The sequence below is a fragment of the Budorcas taxicolor genome, chromosome 3, assembly GCF_023091745.1.
Source record: "Budorcas taxicolor isolate Tak-1 chromosome 3, Takin1.1, whole genome shotgun sequence".
Taxonomy (NCBI): Eukaryota; Metazoa; Chordata; class Mammalia; order Artiodactyla; family Bovidae; genus Budorcas; species Budorcas taxicolor.
In genome coordinates this window covers 90,795,102-90,811,800 of record NC_068912.1, presented here as the reverse complement: position 1 = coordinate 90,811,800, position 16,699 = coordinate 90,795,102, and positions in this window count along the sequence as shown.

Below are 16,699 nucleotides of genomic sequence, written 5' to 3'. Positions count from 1 at the left end.
GAAACAACATTATCTTAACCTTGTATGCTGGTAATATTCCAAGGGCCTGCATCTGTGATCTCATTTGATCTTCACAGGCTCCCTTGAGGTGTGCAGGGTCCCATTCCCTATCTGAGATGTGGAAAGTGGGTCCTCAGAAAGGGTGAACACCTCCTATAGACATTCAGTTGGTTGGGACGGAGACTGGAATGCTTCTTTGGTTTCCTGACCCTGAAATCAGGGCTCCTTGCCACCCCCTTGCTACCCTTGGCAGGTTCTGTGAGTCACTTTAGCCATCCACCCTAATTACTGGCACCAGCCTAGGGATACAACTCCTGAGGTTTAGGCAACTCTGCTGAACCTGGCTGGATTGTGCTCCAGCTGCACCCTGACCCAGAGCAGGCCTATCGGATGCACCAAGGCTTTTGTCATAACAGAGGATGTGCCAGGGAATGAGGTCAGTTGTGGGGCCATCCTGATGTGGCTGCAAACGGACCCAGATTCCACAACCCTGAAGGCTGTCCAGATGCACAGGCTTCTGAGGGACCCATCAGCATTCCTGGCGTTTATTCCTCAAGGATCTCAGCCCAAGAGAATCATAAAAGAGATGCCTTCCAATCTTTCACCCAGATCTTTCTTTATATAGATGGGAAGATCGAGGCCCAAAAAGGGGGAGAAAATATGTACAGCCAAGAGCCAGTTAACTCCCACTTTTGCTGTGTTGACTCTGTTTCTTGACTCCCAAACCATGACTCCTGGCAAACCATGTTAGATTTTTCTTCAGGGTTTGCTTTGACAGTTTAATACAAAAGAAAACCACGTGCAAACTGTGTAACTTGCTTTGTTGACGTCCTCGCGAGATGACTGCCTGATGTCTGTCCAAGCCTCTAGCTTGCAAAAACCTTAGCAGAGACATCTGTGTCAATTTCTGCGGCCAGGAACACACAAACTTTGAAAAGCTTTGAGGGACAGCACATCCCCTTGGTACAGGGTCTCTACTCTGATGATTCTGTTCTGATGGGGACCTGGGGTAACACATACAGGGAGCTATTGTCTCTGCCTCATTTTGAACTTGAGTCCATCCTGAAGGCTCTGAAGAAAACATAGCTCAGCTTGCCTCTTCCAAGCCTACTTTTAGTTCTGTTTCTTCCAGGAAGATATCCCTAACTTTTCCAGCACCAGTTCTTCATTCCCTTCTTCACTTTTTTATTGTCTGTCCCACTCCACTTTGACCTTCTACTGGCTGCAAGGAAAGGGAATTAGCATGTCTTGCACACCTGCTCTGGTGCAGGATTTGCATGCTTATCTCATTTAAGCCTCTCAACAACCCATGAAGAGGATGTCATTATCCCTTTCTCAGAAGGCAGGGTGCTAAGTCTCAGAGAGGAGAAGTAGTTTGCCTAAGACCGCACAGTGCATACCTCATTAATTTAGTCAGTAAAATTTTATTGGGCACCTGCCTTGCCATGTACCTAGGTGGAGCGAGGCCCTTTATCTCATGGAAAGCTTATGCACCAATGGGAGACACACAAAAATACACAGCTTGTATCTGTTTCACCATGTCTGGCACTTAGAAGATTCAAAACTGGGGGGCTGGAATTATCTCAAGTCTCATGCAATCACACGTCTGGTGGTTGATGCTGGTTTTCAGGTTCCCTTCCATACCATCACATCACATGGGCTAGTTTGGGCTCTCCCACAGCCTGGTGACTAGGTTCCAAGATTGAGTGTCCCCAGAGAGAGAGAGAGAGAGAGAGAGAGAGAGAGAGAGAGAGAAAGCCCCAAGTAGAATCCATATTATTTTTGATGACTCAGCTCCAGAAGGAATGAAATAACATTCATTCTATTCATCAAAGTACTCACAAAGTCCAGTCCAGCTTCAACAGGAGGAGAAACAGATTCTCCCTCTGAGTGAGGAGTGGCCAGTTTTTGGAAGAACTTGCAGGATTGAAAAATCTTGCATTTGTCAGTTTGGAAAACATGGTCTGTCACAGGTCCGGAGGCAGTTGTGATGGGTATGTTCAAGAAGACGTCACAAGTGGACTATAGGGAAAGTGCTATTAAATGAAGCAAACCAAGGAGTGCAGAAAGGAAATCCCACTTGGCCAGAGAGAGTCAGGGTGTTAGAGACTGGATTCCCAAAGGAAAGATTTAGAATTTGGGTACACAAAGTTTCTTAGGGACAAACACCTGTGAAATAAAGGAAGAGGAGGTGATACCAGGAGGAGGGAGAAGCTGAACTGTGATAGAGTTCCAACTGCAGGTGTGTGTTCTGGAGCAAATTTTGCTTATCAGACTTGTAACTTGTCAGGTCGAAATGACTGGAACTTTATACGCTGCCTTGCATAATCATGGGATGTGGGCTACTCCAGCAAGAGCATGACCTTGAGTGAGACTAGCCTGGCCTCAGAGCTAAGGCAGACCCTGAAGGAAGGGTCTGCTGGAAGCTGTCTGCTGACAGCACTCTCCTGAGCTGGGCAGTAAGTTTTTGCTAGAAGGGGGTCCTGTGTGATGCATCTCTGGGTATACCACAAGGGGGAGCACTTTCCAGTGCTTGTATATTCTGGTTGTCTTTCCGACAAGGGGCCTTCATAAAATACCTTTTTGTATTTAAATATACCACTCTGTGTGTTGCAGTCCATGAGGTTGCGAAGAGCAGGACACAACTGGGTGACTGAACAACAGCAACAATACCACTCTCCATAAATTGAATGGGTTTCCATGTCTTGCAAGCCAATGTACCAGCCTAAGGCTCTGGGTCTCAGTTTGTCTACTTGCAAAGCAATGGGGTTGGATGGGCCTTCTCCTTTTGCAGTTCCGTGATTCTTATCCACTGGGCCGCCACCTTTCACACAGCCAGCCCTGCAGTAAGGGGAACACAGTTCACTTGTTGAGAGTCTCTTATCAGATGCAGACCCAGACAGACAGTCTGGTTTAGCTGTGCATGTGATTTATTCACCCTGCTCAGAAGAAAGCGCCAGGTGATATCTGAGCTGTAGCAGCAGCCAGTTGGCTCACAACTCATTCCAGGTATAAAAATAGAACTATCAGAGGTCGGTGCTCCTTACAAACTGATTTCAGACTCTAGGAACACCAAGACGTCCTGGAAAATGTTGGTAAACTCAGTTCCTTAGTGAGCCTCCAGTTTCTCACTTGGCAAGCACAATGGGGCTAATGGAAGAGGATTGTGGAGGGCACTCAGGACATGGATGCTGGGCAGTTCCAGAAATTAGATTATTGGCCCCAAAGTCTTTCAAAACAGTAGAGATGTATAGACTTGGACAACACACAATACTGGAGTTGTACAAACCAAGATATCAATTATAGAATCTTAGTCTCTCTATGTTTCCTTACCTTAAAAGTGTATGTAAAAGCTATCTCAGAGGCTTATTCTGAATACTGGAAAAATAATGTGTTATAAAACATTTAGGACAATGCCAGGCACATTCTTGAGTGGATAACATTAGTGTCAAAGAGGAATATAAACCTTCATTTTCTTCTTTCTTTTTTTAGTTACAAGTGTGCAATATAGTGATTCACAATTTTTAAAGGTTGTACTCCATTTATAGTTATTATCTTCCTTGTTGTGTTCCATATCCTTATAGCTTATTTTATACCTAATAGTTTATACCTCTTATTCCCCTACCCCTATCTGCTCCTTCCCTCTTCTTCCCACCCCATCCCATAACCAATAGTTTGTTTTCTATATCTGTGATTCTGCTTCTTTTTCATTATAGTCATTTGTTCTATTTTTATGATTACATATATGTGATATCAGAATATTTGTCTTTCATCTGTCTAACTTATTTCACACAGCATAATGTCCTCCAAGTCCATTCATGTTGCTGCAAATGTAACAAATTTCATTCTTTTTTATAGCTGAGTAGTTCAGTTCAGTTCAGTTGTTTAATTGTGTCTGAATCTTTGCGACCCCATGGACTGCAGCATTCAAGGCTTCCCTGTCCTTCACTATCTCCCAGAGTTTGCTCAAACTCATTTCCATCGAGTCAGTGATGCCATCCAACCATCTCCTCCTCTGTCTTCCCCTTCTCCTGCCTTCAATCTTTCCCAGCATCAGGGTTTTTTCCATTGAGTCAGTTCTTTGCATCAGGTGGCCAAAGTATTGGAACTTCAGCTTCAGCATCAGTCCTTCCAGTGAATATTCAGGACTGATTTCCTTTAGGATTGACTGGTTGGATCTCCCTCTAATCCAAGGAACTCTCAAGAGTCTTCTCCAATACTACAGTTCAAAAGTATCAGTTCTTCAGTGCTCAACTTTCTTTATAGTTTAACTCTCACATCCATACATGACTACTGGAAAAACCATAGCTTTGACTAGATGGGCCTTTGTTGGAAAAGTAATGTCTCTGCTTTTTAATATGCTGTCTAGTCCCTGGTGGCTCAGAGGTTAAAGCGTCTGCCTGCAATGTGGGAGACCCGGGTTCTATCCCTGAGTCAGGAAGATCCCCTGGAGAAGGAAATGGCAATCCACTCCAGTATTCTTGCCTGGAGAATCCCATGGACGGAGAAGCCTAGTAGGTTACAGTCCACGGGGTCTCAAAGAGTCGGACATGACTGAGCGACTTCACCTTCACCTAGGTTGGTCATAGCTTTTCTTCCAAGAAGCAAGCATCTTTTAATTCCATGACTGCAGTCACCATCTACAGTGATTTTGGAGCCCAATAAAATAAATTCTGTCACTCTTTCCATTGTTTCCCCAACTTTTTGCCATGAAGTGATGTCCAGATGCCATGATCTTTTTTTGTATGTTGGGTATTAAGCCAGCTTTTCACTCTTCTCATTCACTTTCATCAAGAGGCTCTTTAGTTCCTCTTATCTTTCTGCCATAAGGGTCATGTCATCTGCATGTCTGAGGTTATTGATATTTCTCCCTGCAATCTTGATTCCAACTTGGGCTTCATCTAGCCCAGCATTTCACATAATGTACTCTGCATACAAGTTAAATAAGCAGGGTGACAATATACAGCCTTGATGTACTCCTTTCCCGATTTGGAACCAGTCTGTTTCACGTCCGATTCTAACTGTTGCTTCTTGACCTGCATACAAATTTCTCAGGAGGCAGGTTAAATAGTCTGGTATTCCCATCTCTTTAAGAATTTTCCACAGTCTGTTGTGATCCACACAGTCAGAGGCTTTAGCATAGTCACTGAAGCAGAAGTAGTTGTTTTTCTGGAATTCTCCTGCTTTTTCTATGATCCAATGGATGTTGGTAATTTGATTTATGATTTCTCTGCCTTTTCTAAATCCAGCTTGTACATCTGGAAGTTCTTGGATCATGTACTGTTGAAGCCTTGCTTGAAGAATTTTGAGCATTACTTTGCTAGCATGTGAGATGAGTGCAAATGTATGGTAGTTTGAACATTCTTTGGCATTGCCCTTTTTTGGGACTAGAATGAAAACTGACCTTTTCCAGTCCTGTGGTCACTGCTGAGGTTTCCAAATGTGCTGACATATTGAGTGCAGCACTTTCACAGCATCATCTTTCAGGATCTGAAATAGCTCAGCTGGAATTCCATCACCTCCACGAGCTTTGTTTGTAGTGATGCTTGCAAAGGCCCCCTTGACTTCACACTCCAGGATGTCTGGCTCTCGGTGAGTGACCACACCATCGTGGTGATCTGGGTCGGGAAGATCTTTTGGTCTACATCTCTTCCGTGTATTCTTGCCACCTCTTCTTAATATCTTCTGCTTCTGTTAGTCCCATACCATTTTTGTCTTTTATTGTGCCCATTTTGCATGAAATATTCCCTTGGTATCTCTAATTTTCTTGAGGAGAACTCTAGTCATTCTTTTGTTTTCCTCTATTTTTTTGCACTGATCATTAGGAAGGCTTTCTTATCTCTCCTCGCTATTCTTTGGAACTCTGAATTCAGATGGATATATCTTTCCTTTTCTCGTTTGTCTTTCATTTCTCTTCTTTTCTGAGCCATTTGTAAGGCCTCCTCAGACAACCATTTTGTCGTTTTGGATTTCTTTTTCTTGGGTACGGTTTTGATCACAGCCTCCTATACAATGCTACAAACATTTGTCCATATTTCTTCATGTACTCTATCAGATCTAATCCCTTGAATCTATTTGTCACTTTCACTGTATAATTGTAAGGCATTTGGTTTAGGTCATGCCTGAATGGTCTAGTGGTTTTCCCTACTTTCTTCAATTTAAGTCTAAATCTGCAATCAGGAGTTCATGATCTGAACCAAAGTCAGCTCCCAGTCTCGTTTTTGCTGACTGTATAGAGCTTCTCCCTTCTCAGCTACAAAGAATATAATCAATATGATTTTGGTATTGACCATCTGGTGATGTCCATGTGTAGAGTCATCTCTTGTGTTGTTGGAAGAGGGTATTTGCTATGACCAGTGCATTCTCTTGGCAAAACTTGGTTAGCTTTTGCACTGCTTCATTTTGTACTTCAAGGCCAAACTTGCTTGTTAGCCCCAACCACTAATGTCGAAGAAGCTGAAGTTGAATGGTTCTGTGAAGATCTATAAGACCTTCTAGAACTAATACCAAAAAAGATGTCCTTTTCATTCTAGAGGGCTGGAATGAAAAAGTAGGAAGTCAAGAGATACATGGAGTAACAGGCAAGCCTTGGCGTACAAAATAAAGCCGGGCAAAGGCTAACTGAGTGGTACTCCATTGTGTGTGTGTGTGTGTGTGTGTGTGTGTGTGTGTGTGCGTGCATGCACGCACATGTATGGGCTTTCCTGGTAGCTAAAGTGGTAAAGAATTTGCCTGAAATGCAGGGGACTGTGGTTCAATTCCTGGATTGGGAAGAGCCCCTAGAGAAGGGATAGGCTACTTACTCTAGTATTCTTGTCTGGAGAATTCCCATGGACAGAGGAGCCTGGTGGGCTATAGTCCATGCGATTGTGAAGGACTGAGTGACTAAGCACAGCATATGTACACACACACACACACACACACACACACATATATACACACATACCACATCATCTTTCCATTCATCTGTTGTTGGACAATTAGGACATCTTGTCTTGGGCTTTTGTTTGTTGGGATTTTTTTCATATTAATGATTCAATTTTATTACTGGTACTTGGTCTGCTCATATTTTTATTTCTTCCCGGTTCAGTCATGGGGTACTATACCTGTCTAAGAACTTGCCCATTTCTTTGATTGTCCATTTTACTGGCACATATTTGTTCATCAGTTCAGTTCAGTCGCTCAGTCGTGTCCGACTCTTTGCGACCCCATGAATCGCAGCACGCCAGGCCTCCCTGTCCATCACCATCTCCCGGAGTTCACTCAGACTCACGTCCATCGAGTCAGTGATGCCATTCAGCCATCTCATCCTCTATTGTCCCCTTCTCCTCCTGCCCCTAATCCCTCCCAGCATCAGTGTCTTTTCCAATGAGTCAGCTCTTCGCATGAGGTGGCCAAAGTCCTGGAGTTTCAGCTTTAGCGTCATTCCTTCCAAAGAAATCCCAGGGTTGATCTCCTTCAGAATGGACTGGTTGGATCTCCTTGCAGTCCAAGGGACTCTCAAGAGTCTTCTCCAACACCACAGTTCAAAAGCATCAATTCTTCGGTGCTCAGCCTTCTTCACAGTCCAACTCTCACACCCATACATGACCACAGGAAAAACCATAGCCTTGACTAGACGGACATTAGTCGGCAAAGTAATGTCTCTGCTTTTGAATATGCTATCTAGGCTGGTCATAACTTTTCTTCCAAGGAGTAAGCGTCTTTTAATTTCATGGCTGCAGTCACCATCTGCAGTGATTTTGCAGCCCCCCAAAATAAAGTCTGACACTGTTTCCACTGTTTCCCCATCTATGTGCCATGAAGTGATAGGACCAGATGCCATGATCTTCGTTTTCTGAATGTTGAGCTTTAAGCCAACTTTTTCACAGCAACTTTCAATTATCAAGTCTTGATTCTTTTCCAGGCATTGTGATGCTATGAATAGGAAACTATCAAAACATGCTCTAACCTCAAGGAATTTTGATATCATAAGGGAAAAAAATATTGTTCTAGCACATACTGTATCAAATCCCAGCTAAGTGACTGTGAACTAGTCATTTCAATTCTGTGGGCCCCAGTTTCTTCTAAAACAGAGATAAGACTACTTTGCTCATAGGCTTGGTTGATGGCTCTATGAGATGATGTGCATAAAATGCCTGGCTCAGCTGCCATTTGTTTAGTATCTCCTATTATACCATGGGCTGTGATCCACCCTATTGGCCTTCATTTTTCCATAGGCTTCTCAGCAGGGGAGACTCCTAAACACCCTGAAACCACAGGAAATTTGCCCACTCTCTTTGGCCATTTGACCTGCTTTATATTTTATGAGACATTTTAAGGCAGAAGTTTGAAATAACAGTGGATGAGGAGCCAGGAATGAATAGGCTTAAGACAATGCTTTGCTACCTTACAGTTTAGAAAATTAAAGTGCCTGACAGGTAGCTTCACTGACTCAGTGAACATGAGTTAGAGCAAATTCAGGGAGATAATGGAGGACAGAGGAACCTGGTGTGTTACAGTCCATAGCGTTGCAAAGAGTTGGACATGACTTAGCAAGTAAGTAACAACAACAGTTATAAGGTCCCCATTTATTGAAGGGAGTAAAATTAGGAATCAGGCCCCCAGGGCTTACAGTACTGACTGTGCTCTTAATGCGAAATCTGACACTGAGCCTGAGGTAGAGGCCTCAGTTTTCTCATTTGGGCAATGGCTCTAAGCTATGCCTGTCATGGGGGTGCTACGGAATCCATGAGATGGTGTTGGTAACCTATTTAGTGCACGGCCTGGCTTAGAGACTAATGTTCATTAGTCACCGGCATTTGCTACAGTAATTGCAGAACATGGGCTCAGTGGTGCGGCTCCTGGGACTCAGAGCACAGGTTCAATAGCTGTGGCCATGGGCTTAGTTTGCCTGTGGCATATGGGGTTGTCCCAGATCAAGGGCTGGAGCTGCGTCTCTCACACTGGCAGGTGGATTCGCCACCGCTGAGCCAGCAGGGAAGTGCTGCAGTGCTGCTTTACATTTACCATGTCAGTGCCCGACACGCAGGGAGTGCTCAGGTAGATGTGTCCTGTTCCTCTGCAGACAAAGGTCACTTTCGATCCTGGCATCCTTTTTGCAGAGTATTTCTTTTTTGTCAACTTTAGTCTGACTTTTTCTCTCCCAAGGAGCTTAAATCCTCTCCCTGAGTCTAAAGGTTATTTTTCCTGACTGGGGCACCTCAGGCCAGCTGTTCCCTTGGGAAAGTCACAGGGGAAGTGAGGCATGTGCTTGTGTGCTGAGGTTGTCAATGGGCTTGGGTCAGGTCTAGGGACCCAGGGCACATGACCACTTGGCCCCATCATTCCAGGTCACTCACGGCTTTGTGGTTGTCTTTGGTAATGTATGTAGAAGAAATGAGTAAGTCTCTTGCACTCTCTCTCTCTCTCACACACACACAGGCACACACATGTGCAAGTTCCCAGTGATTCACATCCTCTCCTAATGACAGCTGATGACCGTGGAAAGCTGGATGACTCTGGGAGTGGGGGCCCGTCAAGTGCATCTCTCAGTTCCCAAAGTGATCCTGTGGTCGTGGTGACTCATAGCTCAAGATGCAGAGAGAGGGAACAAGAGAGAATCATGATCGGTTTGGCTCTGGCAATGATCTTGGAAGCTCTGAAACCTGAAGACAAATCACATTTCTGGGCTTTTGAGAGAGCTATGAAATCCTCTAAATTTTAGATGGGGCTGTCTTCTGGGATCAGTCATCTCAAGGAAAGAAGTCATTTTGTTACTAAAATCTACACTGGGATCATAATAGCTCACCATGCTATGCATTTGTAGGCTCCTGGTCCACCGAGATCATCTGGCAGAAGCCTCGAGTTCAGTTGCAGAATTATTTCCCAGCCCGGGCTCTTTCCAGTCCACAAACAAGGGTTTAACCATCCCCAACCTGTTTGAAAAGGTGCTAATAATTTCCAAGTGTCTTTTGGTCCTCTGTGGGCATTCCGTATGTTTTCTTAGTTAACCCTGTCCACTCCTGCATGAGACACGTTATTGTCCTCACTTCTCCGAGGGTAAAAGACTCTTGTTTAAATCATTGATCCAAGACCTCACGGTGGCAGAGCCAGGAACTGGAGCCTGGTTTTTGTTTCCAGAAACTACACTCTTCCTGCTACAGCACACAGGCCACAGCTGTGGCCCTTCCTCCCACGACCTCTGCAGTCCTGTGCGTCAGACCCTCTGCTAACCTTGATGTCTCATCACATGGTCACCCGCAGCTTGGCCACCCAGACACAACTTACAGAAATGAAAGGAAAATGTGGTGAAGGATGCGACATTGGGCAGGGTTCAGATTTTCTCACTCAAAGTGAGGGGTTTGGTCAGATAATCTCTTGGCTTCACTCCTACTTGAATGGTTTCGAGAAGTGGTTCTCAACACAGGCTGTGCATTCAAACCTCCTGGGAGAACTTTTCAAAAACATCAATGCCCAGGCTTCTTTCTAGAGACTTTGGTTTAATTGGTCTGGAGGGCAACCCAGACACAAATATTTTTTAAAGTTTGCCAGGCTTTAAAATTGGGCAGGAAGGCTTGGGTCTTCCTAGTTTAGAGTTCCCTGACCTTTCCACTCTTTTGTCTTATTGCTAAAAAACCAGTGACTCACTGCACAAGCCAGAAACTTGCAGGTCGACTTTGAGCCCTCTAAGGTCACATCCAGTCTAACAAGTCCTCCTGTCTCCACTCTTCTCTGTTCTTTCCTGCTCTCTTCTAAGAAGTTGCCATTATCTTTCTCCTATGCTATTGAGATAGCCAGGTAGATCCTGGTGGTTACCAGTCACCATCATCCATCTGTCTCCTTGTCCTTACGAGAAACTTGATTTTGGGCACGAATTCATCTCTCTCCCATGTAGCTAGGGGGATGCTGCCACCACCCCTAGTTGAGGGATGGAACCTAGCAAAGCCATGGCAAATGTTGCTTATCTAGGTTTGAGCTTGTGACCTTAGTGGCCTAATTAAACTGAAAGAAGGGGAGGATTTATCACTTCTTCTGGGGTAGCAGAATCTTCCTCTCCTCTGCTGGATATAAACAAGGAAGCATACAGACCAGGTTGCCACTGTCAGCTATTCTGTGACTATCAAGGGAAACAGCTTTAGGGTGACGTGGGTTGGAAATATATATATGTCCAATTGAAATGTTTATCTAATATATTGAATGTAAATTTATCTATAAACATGTCAAGCTAAGGTTGTTTCCCTTCATAGTATAGATTACTATGATATATAGTAAATATTATTATATTACATCAGTTCAGTTCAGTCACTCAGTCATGTCCGACTCTTTGTGACCCCAGGAATCACAGCACGCCAGGCCCCCCTGTCCATCACCAACTCCCAGAGTTCACTGAAACTCACGTCCATCGAGTCGGTGATACCATCCAGCCATCTCATTCCCTGTCGTTCCCTTCTCCTCCTGGCCCCAATCCCTCCCAGCATCAGGGTATTTTCCAATGAGTCAACTCTTCACATGAGGTGGCCAAAGTACTGGAGTTTCAGCTTTAGCATCATTCCTTCCAACGAACACCCAGGACTGATCTTTAGGATGGACTGGTTGGATCTCCTTGCAGTCCAAGGGACTCTCAAGAGTCTTCTCCAACACCACAGTTCAAAAGCATCAATTCTTCAGTGCTCAGCTTTATTTATATTCCAACTCTCACATCCACACACGATCACTGGAAAAACCATAGCCTTGACTAGACGGACCTTTGTTGGCAAAGTAATATCTCTGCTTTTCAATATGCTATCTAGGTTGGTCGTAACTTTCCTTCCAAGGAGTAAGTGTCTTTTAATTTCATGGCTGTAATCACATTCTGCAGTGATTTTGGAGCCCAAAAAGATAAAGTCTGACACTGTTTCCACTGTTTCTCCATCTATTTCCCATGAAGTGATGGGACCAGATGCCATGATCTTTGTTTTCTGAATGTTGAGCTTTAAGCCAACTTTTTCACTCTCCTCTTTCACTTTCATCAAGAGGCTTTTTAGCTCCTTTTCACTTTCTGCCATAAGGGTGGTGTCATCTGCATATCTGAGGTGATTGATATTTCTCCCGGCAATCTTGATTCCAGCTTGTACTTCTTCCAGCCCAGCGTTTCTCATGATGTATTCTGCATATAAGTTAAATAAGCAGGGTGACAATATACAGCCTTGACGTACTCCTTTTCCTATTTGGAACCAGTCTGTTGTTCCATGTCCAGTTCTAACTGTTGCTTCCTGACTTGTATATAGGTTTCTCAAGAGGCAGGTCAGATGGTCTGATATTTGCATCTCTTGAAGAATTTTACACAGTTTACTGTGATCCACACAGTTAAAGGCTTTGGCATAGTCAATAGAGCAGATTTAGATGTTTCTCTGCAACTCTCTTGCTTTTTTGATGATCCAACAGATGTTGGCAATTTGATCTCTGGTTCCTCTGCCTTTTCTAAAACCAGCTTGAACATCTGGAAGTTCACAGTTCGCATGTTGCCGAAGCCTGGCTTGGAAAATTTTGAGCATTACTTTGCTAGTGTGTGAGATGAGTGCAATTGTGCGATACTTTGAGCATTCTTTGGCATTGCCTTTCTTTGGGATTGGAATGAAAACTGACCTTTTCCAGTCCTGTGGCCACTGCTGAGTTTTCCAAATTTGCTGGCATATTGAGTGCAGCACTTTCACAGCATCATCTTTCAGGGTTTGAAAGAGCTCAACTGGAATTCCATCACTTCCACTAGCTTTGTTCATAGTGATGCTTTCTAAGGCCCTTTTGACTTCACATTCCAGGATGTCTGGCTCTAGGTGAGTGATCACACCATCGTGATGATCTTGGTCGTGACACTCTTTTCTGTACAGTTCTTCTGTGTATTCTTGCCACCTCTTCTTAATATCTTCTGCTTCTGTTAGGTCCATACCATTTCTATCCTTTATTGAGCCCATCTTTGCATGAAATGTTCCCTTGGTATCTCTAGTTTTCTTTTTTTTTTTTTTTTCTTTTTTTTTTTTTTTAGAATTATAAAAGATTTCTTTATGTGATAATAGTCTATCCCATTCTGTTGTTTTCCTCTATTTCTTTGCATTGATTGCTGAGGATGACTTTCTTATCTCTCCTTGCTATTCTTTGGAACTCTGCATTCAGATGCTTATATTTTTCCTTTTCTCCTTTGCTTTCGCTTCTCTTCTTTTCACAGCTATTTGTAAGGCCTCCCCAGACAGCCATTTTGCTTTTTTTGCATTTCTTTTCCATGGGGATGGTCTTGATCCCTGTCTCCTGTACAATATCATGAACCTCCGTCCATAGTTCATCAGGCACTCTATCAGATCTAGTCCCTTAAATCTATTTCTCACTTCCATTGTATAATCGTAAGGGATTTGATTTAGGTCATACCTGAATGGTCTAGTTGTTTTCCCCACTTTCTTCAATTTAAGTCTTTATATGGCAATAAGGAGTTCATGATCAGAGCCACAGTCAGCTCCCAGTCTTATTTTTGCAATATCACAGTATTCCAAGTCTATGCCCCAACCAGTAATGCTGAAGAAGCTGAAGTTGAACAGTTCTATGAAGACCTACAAGACCTTTTAGAACTAACACCCAAAAAAGATGTCCTTTTCATTATAAGGGACTGGAATGCAAAAGTAGGAAGTCAAGAAACACCTGGAGTAACAGGCAAATTTGGCCTTGGAGTACGGAATGAAGCTGGGCAAAGGCTAATAGAGTTTTGCCAAGAGAACGCACTTGTTATAGCAAACACTCTCTTCCAACAACACAAGAGAAGACTCTACACGTGGACATCACCAGATGGTCAACACCGAAATCACATTGATTATATTCTTTGCAGCCAAAGATGGAGAAGCTCTATACAGTTTAATAATCTATGTGGAGCATATCATATCAGACATGTGAGAAATATGTAATGAGTCAATGAATGGCCTTCTTCTGGAATCAGTCAGAACAGGTTTCCCAGCTTTTTCTATAAAGGGACAACGTATATATATTTTAGGCTTTGTGGACTGTATGATCTCTGTTGCAATTTGTTCAGTTCTGTAGTTGTGGAGCCAAAGTAGTCATAGAAAATATGCAAATGAATGAACCAAGCTGTGTTCCAATAAAACTTTATTTATAAAAACAGGCAGTGGGCCTACTTTGGCCTGTGGGCTATATTTTGCTGAGCTGTAATACAGGGGGGAGAAAAAGGTTGGCTCAGATAAAAATGGTACATATTTGTCCTGCCTGTAGAACCTCTGGCTCCCATGACAGACATCACTAATCAATTAAGCCCCACTTTCAGACAGCTAAACCTGCATTTGCTCTCACACACCTCAGTCAGCACAATCAATCAATTAAAACTGAGTGCAACCTGTTTGCCATCCCCCTGCCTAGATAATGTTCTTCATTCCTGACAAAGCCCTGGGGTTGGGAGCTCACAGGTCTGGGTTTTAGACTGGGGTTTTCTGCTAGTGTTCCATGTGACATCATCCCAGATATTTTCTTTCTCTGCATCTCATTCATTTCTAATGTTGGGAGTTTTGTTGACAGCAGCTTGAGAGATGACCTAGGCAAAGATTCCTAAAAAAAAGGCCTGCCTGGTTTTACTCTCTGTGTGTTTGCTGTGTGGTCAATGAAGCAAGGAAAAATAATTTAAGCCAGTTGTGATAATAGAGCATTAGAACCTGGGCTCATATTTTTTCCTTTCCACCTTGCTGAGTTACTAAGGGCAGATCGTGGCTTTAGTGGCAGAGAATGGCTGACATCCCATTCCAGAGTGCCACCTTTCCTCCCATTGTGCCACTTGTCAAGTTCTCCAAATATGCCCCTTTCACCTTCCATTTCAACATTATTTTCCTTCTGAGGCTCCTGACATGTTTAATTCCTTGGCTAAGCCCTCTCCCCGTCCAAATGTCGCCACCCTTGTCATACAATTTATTTTCTGGACACATATAAAATCAAGACTGAACATTTTTCTCTGCTGTGAACTCTTGAGAAATAGCCTTTAGAGCAGCCATCCATCACGGTGGCAATAGTACTCAAAGAGTAAATTCCTTTTGATTTGTTTAGTATTTCTCATTCTAGATCAGATTTCATCAAGTGCAGCCTGTGTCAGCAAAAAGTGCCCCTTTTGGGTATGTATCTATTCCTATCAATCAGTCATGGAAAGGGGAAAGGAAATGACCTGAAGCACCTATCATGTGCCAGCCTTGGTGCTAAAGGTGGGTGATTAGTCTCCATTATGCTGATGAGACAATGGGCTCAGGGAAGTTTAATGACAGAGAGAAGATTGGAATGAGTTTTCAGATGCCTAGCTGTATTATTCAGGGTTAGCCAAAGATACAGAAAATGTGTGTGTGTGTATACATTTCCTCCTATATCTATTTTTCTTCCCATCTATTTATCATTTATTGAGAGATTAATTTTAAGGAAACAATTATAGGGGCTAGAAGGCCTGCAATCCGCAGGGCAGCCTGGCTGGCTAGAAATTCAGTTAGGGGCTGATATTACTGTCTTGAGTCTCAAATCCTCAGGGCAGGTCAGCAGATTGAAAATTCAGGCATGGTTTTCATGTTATAGTCTTAAGGCAGAACTCCCTCTTTGCTGAGAAACTTTGAGTTTTGCATTTAAGGTTTTTAACTGATTGAATGAGGCCCTCTGACACTGAGGAGGATAATCTGTTTAAAGTCCACTGATTATAAATGTTTATCGTATGAAAATCGAAAGACTTCCATAGCAACATCTAAATTACAATTTGAACAAACAACTAGGTACCATTGCCTACCCAACTGACCCATAGAATTAACCGTGGAATTAATCTACTCTTCTATTTCTCATTCTCCCTCAGAGTTTGACAAGCTCTGCAAGAGAGCTTAAGTTCTCTTAGATTTGGTTGATTATTTAGAGTGCACTCAAGGGCCAACACAGGATCTGAAACTTGGGAGACTCTCACTGAATGAAGGTAGCAGATAGTGTCCTTCCACCAAGCATTTTGATCTTGCTTGAAGGGCTTTTCTGGCTCTTCTGTGCTCCAAGGAAAAGATCTGAATGTTCCAACATGGCTTCTAAGGCCCTCTGTTGTGTGGTCTCTGCCACCTCCTGCAGCCCCCTTGTGACCACTCATCTGCACTCTTAGTGTTCTAGCTGCCATAACTTGATTTGTCATTTCTAATGCTCAACCCTCTGTTTTGCTCCTATGCTTTCTCACATACCATTTTCTCTCATAGCAGCACACTTTCCCCATCCTTCTACTGCCTGTTCTCACAAGAGGAACTCTGAGATGATCCCTTAGGCCTCAGCTAAATTACGATTTTCTTGGGAATCTTTCCAAGTCCAGAGTGGGCCTCTGATCTGCCTGTATACTTAGCTAACCAGAGGACTCATCACACTGACTGCCTGGTTAGCTGTGAGTTTTATATAGGCAGGGATGAGTCTCATATCCCTGGGCCTTTAGTACACAGAGTGATGTCTGACACATGGTGGATATTTAATAAATATTTGTTCACTATCGAGTGAGAAAGAAAAATACAACTGTTGATATTCTTTGTCTTCTTTTCAGTGTTTATAGGCTTTCCCCCCCTCAAGTAAATTACTGTCTGAATGTGAGTTCCTCCAAAAACCCATCATTATATCATAAATGTCCCTTATGAGAAACAATTAAAGAAGCTAAGAGGTGACCAGCTCTTCTCACTGGAATCCATGTCAGCCACATGATATGCTC